Source organism: Silene latifolia, chromosome X, assembly GCF_048544455.1.
Source record: "Silene latifolia isolate original U9 population chromosome X, ASM4854445v1, whole genome shotgun sequence".
NCBI lineage: Eukaryota > Viridiplantae > Streptophyta > Magnoliopsida > Caryophyllales > Caryophyllaceae > Silene > Silene latifolia.
In genome coordinates this window covers 288,447,252-288,453,740 of record NC_133537.1, presented here as the reverse complement: position 1 = coordinate 288,453,740, position 6,489 = coordinate 288,447,252, and positions in this window count along the sequence as shown.

Genomic DNA, 6,489 nt, shown 5'->3' with positions numbered 1-6,489 from the left:
ATGTAAGCGGCTACCCGAGCCCCAGCATCCTGAGATACCGAGAATTTATGGATCCGCTTGAGCAAGGCAACAGCATCCGAACTCAACTCCCCGAGTGAAGAGAAAGAGAAAGGTAGGAAACCATAACCCGCTACCGCGCACAAATCCCCATACTTAGCACACTTTCGCCGAGCAAAGATCGGCGACAACCCGCCCGGCACAAAATCGCCAACCCGATCCGAGTCAAAGGTGAAGAACCCGTCGGTCGACGCACACATCACGCCCCCGTCCCAAGAATAAAGCAATAAATCCGCAGGACGAAGAGAGCCACCATGCCCATCAACCAAACCGATATCAACCTCCTTCCCCGCAGAAATACCGGATCTATAGCAGATGTCGAAGAGAGTGTCCCGGACAAGGTTATGCCGATGTTTAACGCCCACAAGATGCCAAGACAAGAAACAACATGGTCCCCAAAAACATCCCCCGGCAAAAACCCGAGAGCAAGCGGGACGGGGCCTAGATACCGTGAATAACGGAACACCCAGACGATACCCCAAAACACTACGGTAAGTCCTCCCGTTCATAGTCTGCCCCAACCCCGAGATAGGAACCGCACGCAACCAATCGAGGAGTGAGAACCTGCCGAGATCGCCAAAGAGCGATCTCGGCGAGGTGTCAAAGAAAAAAAGACTACGAGGCGAGCAACCGTCGTGAAATAAATGTCCGCCAATTTCTTCATAAGTTTGGGGGCGACAAATTTCACTAGGGCGACCTAATATATCGAACTCGTAGTTGCGGAAACACCCGTGCGGCATCATCAAAAGCGGGGGCCAGCCTACAACACGAGAAGGGCCGAGGAGCTTAGCCTCGCAAAACCAGCAGACTGCAAGCGGGACGCAATAAAAGCATAGAACAAAACATCTCCTACGCATAAACACCAAGGCCACCCAGATGAAAAGGGAATGTAGCAAGGCGCCACCGCCAATCCCCAAAACCCGGCCCGACGCAGGTGACAATACGTTCCAAGCTAGAACGCAGAGCGGCATCAAAAGGAAGATGGACGGACCCAAAAACACTAGGGGAGCAAGTACGAAGAGAGAAGTAAAGCTTAGATATACCAAAGACAAGCTCGAAGAAGAAGCAACTCACACTGCGGGTCCTCAATCCTCGCAACCAAGTCCATCAGCTCAATGGTCTTAGTTACTCTCGTCGCCACAATCTCACCGCTAAAACCAGGACAAGTATCTTGTGTCCTCCCAAAACTGTAACACCGCGCAATGGTCGAGAAATAGAAGTGGGGAAAACCCCTAAGCCGCTCCGTGGATCCTCAACGAGCCAAAAGACCTCCGTCTTGGAGACATTTAGGTGTAAACCAAAACGAGGGCCATCCAACCTAATCAAGTCCAACACCTTCCCCACCTCCAAAGTATCTCCCACAATGGTGCCATCATCTAAGTACCATGCCTGCAAAGTGAGGTCAAAAGTGTCCCGGATCTTGCAAACCAAGGGATGCAAAACCAACGCGAAAAGCAAAGGCCCCAACGGATCACCTGCGAACACCCCGACAAGACCACAAGCAATGCTCACCATAAAAAAGGCGGGCGGGCTGGAATAACAAAACTCCACCCAACGGAAAGAGCCGGCACCGACGTCGGACCTCCTGAAGCATGGTCGAACGGTCAACAAGGTTGAACGCATTCTGGAAATCAACCAGCAACATGGAAAGCCCCACCTGTTCCCCCCGAGCCTCAATGAGCCGATTCAAGGCATGCAAGATAGCCTCTCCTCCACCGGACACACCCACCCCCGAATCAAGCCCATCAAAATAAGAAGATAAAGACGGGCCAACCATAGAAGCACCAACCTTAGAGACAAGCCGTCTCCGGACCGTCGACAAAGAATAGGACGAACTCCACCACCCGGTTTAACGAGTGGTGTGAGAGGAGCGCTGGCAATGTACTCACCCAGAGGAAGAGGGCACCGACCCTCAAGAAAAAGATTGACCACCCTAGCAATAGAAGTGATCAAATCATCGGAGATAGCCACAGCAGCGCCACTCAAACAGTCCATAAGGTGTTGAGCACGAAACCATCCCTCCCACAAGAAGTACCACGAGGGAAGCTCCGAATCATATCCAAGACCACCGCGGAAGAGGCAACCAGAGGATGATGATCCCCAGACAGAGGAGGCAATGAAGGAGGCGGGGCGACAGGATGCTTCTCACGCAGGGCCACGAGAGTGGCATCGGAGTAGGGGGCGACCCCAGAGGAAGAAAGCACTCGTACAAAGAAGCAGAGATAATGGCCATCGATATCTTCCGCCGGCATTGGCGGGTTGAGGTCACTCAACTCGAGATCCTAATCCACGAGAAAAGAAGAGGGACCCTCATCAAAGCACTCCTGAATAACCGCAAACCCCCTCCAGGAGTCCCCCAAGCAAGAATAGCCCCGCAATACTCTCCCCCGATGCTGACGCCGAATAGCAGACCGACACTCATGGTTACTCCGAGGAGCGAAAGTCCTGAGCAAACAAAGAGGTAAAGCAAGCAAACGAACCCAGCGGGAGAGATCACTAGGGGCATCAAACACCGCATCCAAGGCCCCTTTCAAAGCCCGAGCAAACCCAAGACGACACTTAGGAGGAATAGATTTCACGGTCACGAAGGCCCAAAGACAGCAAACGATCCAACGAAGATATAGACCACTGAACGAGCTCCACACTATCATCAGAAGAAACCAAAGTAGAAGGAGCCAAAGGTCTCGGTATACCATGAATATGGAAGGTGTAAATGCCATCAACACACTCCGGATGCTCCACAATATCACCCCGATTATGCCGACATCTAGCACCAAGAGTATGGGTCATAAAACACACCCCACACAAACCGAACCCCATCCGTCTCAAAGAACTCTCGGCATTGGAATAAACAACAAACTATTAGAAAGAGTCCGCGCAAAGGTCCAACGCCCGTCATGACAATGTCGGTCCTGCAAATGTTTCTTCCAAGCTGCCTTAGTAAGGCCCTTACCGAAACCATCCCGACACCCATGAAGACCCGAAAAAGGACAATGGTACCGTACAAGCTCGGGCATGGAGAAGAAACCCCTCCACCAACTCACACGGCAAACAATATAGACCCCAAGCAAACAACCCGGAGATAACCACAACACCGGTCACACACAAGCAAAAGGCCAAAAAGACACTAACCAAATGCCTAGTAAGCGACCTACACCGTAGGTGATCGACAAACACTCCACAAACCACCGCCAAAAAGCCACTACCCCGAAAAAAAACACCACCACGTCTACCCACCATGCAAACACCACCCGGTGATCGAGCAACCAATCAAGAATAAAGATGGCAAGAAAAGAAAAAAAACGCGGCATAAACAAATAAAAACACAAAAGAAAAACGCAGCAGCAAAGAAACCTGGCAAGGCAGGATAAAAAGTAACAAGCAGCAGCCGGCAACAGTCAACTTCACCTGAAAACACCCCTCAACCGACCAAGGTGACCGGAGGCCCAAGAGACCCCGTCAAAACAGAAACTCGCACAAGAGATCCCGTTAAAACAGAAACTCGCAAACCCGAAAACCCGCAATCGATAAACCAAACAAGAACAACCCAAAACCCGCACCAGCGTAGTAGAGGAGTGTTGATGAAAGGCGAGGGGGATGCAACGGACAAAGCGCTACGGAGAAAAACACCAAAGAACCTGAGAAGGAAAGGTTGCCCTAAACGCCAAACAACCGTTGCCTAGCCACGAAAAAAAAAAAACAGAAACACCACACACAGTGCAAGCACAACGGCGACGAGCGATACACCGCTGGCGTGATGTGGAGGGGAGGGTCCCCCGGCGGCAATTGGTGACAAAGAAGCAAATGCGACAAGCACACCCCGCGAAAAAGCAACGCCACCAAAACTACCCCTACCACCCAGAAAAAGATGACGCCGGTGACGTGAGGTGACCGGCGGTGATAAAATCCGACGGTGACGTGAGGTTACCTGCCGGTGTGAGGAAGAAGGAGAAGCACGAACCCTAAATCGCTGTTTCCATCGCTGCTTCCATCGCCTTCTCTCTCCTTATTATTATTATTATTATTATTATTATTATTATTATTATTATTATTATTATTATTATTATTATTATTATTATTATTATTATTATTATTATTATTATTATTATTTTTTTTTTTTTTTTTTTTTTTTTTTTTTTTTTTGCAAGAAAGGTATTTCTCATATATATCAACAAATATACATGAGTGAGGGATTTCTTACAAGTATACCACTTAAAGGTTTACCAAAAGGAAAACACAAAAAAGGACTATCTAATTAAATGCCTCTAAAATTACATCCTGAACGGAATTTTGAGACTTGTTTAGCAGAATGAAACAAGTAATGACTTGAATCTCTCTGGTAATGCTACTAACATCTTGTTCTCGTCCGTCAAAAATTCTTCTATTTCTTTCCCGCCATAAACAGTAAACCGTAGAGGCGATACAACAGCCGAACCATCGAGTTCTCCAATGTTTCCTGGGCTTCAAGCCGTGGCCTTTGGTGAGCAGGCAATGCAGCTGTGAGGAAGTAGAGGGCATACCACACCATTTAAGGATAGAGGACAGCACATTGCGGGAGAATTGACATTTAAAGAACAAGTGCCTAGCACTCTCGGCCTGACATTGACAGAGGGAGCAACGGTTTACCAAGCACCATCCCCTTTTGCTTAGTAAATCCGTAGTAGCAAGTTTTCTTTGAAGTGCTAGCTGCAAAATAATCTTAAATCTGGGAAGGAGAAGGCAGCTCTTAACCACTTTGAAGCAAAGCATGGGACGTTTCTTTGGTCTGAGCAGTTCATAGGCAGTACCAACCTGGAATCTTTCAGAGGTACCACAAGATTGCAGGGCATTTCGAGCAGCATTGATCCCACCCAAGTGACTAATAAGGATATCTCTCACAGTGAGGACCCCTCGAAGGCTTTCAGATTGAGAGCCTTGTAAAGAGAGCTCCCAAATACTGCATTGGTCCAGATAGTAATTTTCCACCCATTTGGTCCAAATGGAGCCCGTCCCCCTGTCAAGGTGCCATAACCACTTGAGCATACAAGCCTGGTTCCAAGTTGTAATGTCCTTGACCTGAAAACCCCCCTCCTCCCAAGGAGTACATATACTTTGCCAGCTCTTGAATACCTGTTTTTTAGTGCCCACATCATAGCCCCAGAAAAGCTGTCTACAGAAAACTGAAATGGCGTCACAAATGCCTTTAGGCAAGAGTATACTTCCACACCAGAAGTTGTACACACCAAAAATAATAGAGTTAATAACCTGCAATTTGCCAGCATAAGAAAGAAGTTTAGATGCACATGAGTGTGCGAGGGTTTGGATTTTGAGAACCAAAGTTTCATACATGGGGCTAGTGAGTCTGGAAGAATTAAGGGGGAGCCCAAGGTATCTGAAGGGGAATTGTCCTTCTTTGAGACCAGTGTCCATCAGGATGAGCAGCTTAAGCTGGTTAGTAACTCCACCAAAGAAAGCTTCCGTTTTCTCCAAGCTAGCTTTGAGGCCAGACCAATAAGAGAACTTCAGTAGGGTATCAGTTGCTTCCCTGACAGAAGGCAAATCACCCCGGGTGAAGACCATCAAGTCATCCGCGAAAATAAGATGAGTGAGTTTTATTTTTACGCATTTCGGGTGATAGGAGACCTGGTTTGCTTGGCACATAACTCTAAGTCCTCTGGATAGTACCTCCATACTGAGAACAAAGAGGAGAGGGGATAGAGGGTCACCCTGTCTTACCCCACTCCTACCCTTGAAGAAGCCATAATTCGAGCCATTAACTTTCAGAGAATACCAAGCCCCAGTGACACAGTCAAGTATCCATTTGGTGAAGAGTTCAGGGAAGCCCAGGCCAAGTAACATATTTTCCAGAAAACCCCACTGTAGGGAATCAAAAGCTTTACTAATATCCACCTTTAGTAAACATCTGGGAGTAAGATATTTCCTAGTATAACCTTTAATCAAGCTTTGGGTGAGCATTGTATTCTCATGGAGACTCCTTCCAGGAATGAATGCAGCTTGTTCCATGCCTACAAGGAGATTCATAACAGTCTGTAGTCTGCTAGTCAGGATCTTACTTATGGTCTTGTAGATAATGGAGCAGCAAGAGATAGGTCTGAAGTCTTTGACACTTTGCACATATTTCTTCTTGGGTATCAAAGAAACCAGCGTGACATTGGCTTGCTTAGGTAGGAAGCAAGTTCTGAAAAAGTCTCCCACAGCAGCACAAAAATCCTCCTCAATAATCCCCCAAGCGGATTTAAAAAATCCAGCAGAGAATCCATCCATACCTGGGCTTTTATTTGAGTGGATAGAAAATAAAGCGTTCTTGATGTCAAGCCTGGTAATGGGGGTGGTAAGCAAGGAACAGTCAGTAGCGGCAAGTCGAGGACCATTTTTCATAATGTTGGGGTCAATATCCTGAATAGGAGTCTCGGTCCCCAGGAGTTGCTGGTA